We start from the raw sequence: 325 nt of genomic DNA on the forward strand, positions 1-325 counted from the left end.
AATCAATTTGAGCTTAGCCCATGGCTAGCCCAAGTTTGACCCAAACTTAGCCCAACATGCTTAAAATGGGTCAAAAAATAAAAAATCCACCAAATTGATTAACCAATTGACCTCAAAATGACTTTCACCCTTCATGAAAGTTGTTCCTCATGGTCTACTACATCAACTGCCATAGTTAATTGGGCCAATTAACATGCCTAATCTAGCCCAAACACAAGATTTGGCCATATGCACCTTTTTGGAATTATGACCAAACCCAAACCAATTGAGCTTGGTATGATCAAATGAGTCTTGCCATGACTCACCTTAGACCCTAGGGTTGAGT

This window comes from Phalaenopsis equestris, unplaced genomic scaffold (assembly GCF_001263595.1).
Source record: "Phalaenopsis equestris unplaced genomic scaffold, ASM126359v1 Scaffold211064, whole genome shotgun sequence".
In the NCBI taxonomy this organism is placed as follows: Eukaryota; Viridiplantae; Streptophyta; class Magnoliopsida; order Asparagales; family Orchidaceae; genus Phalaenopsis; species Phalaenopsis equestris.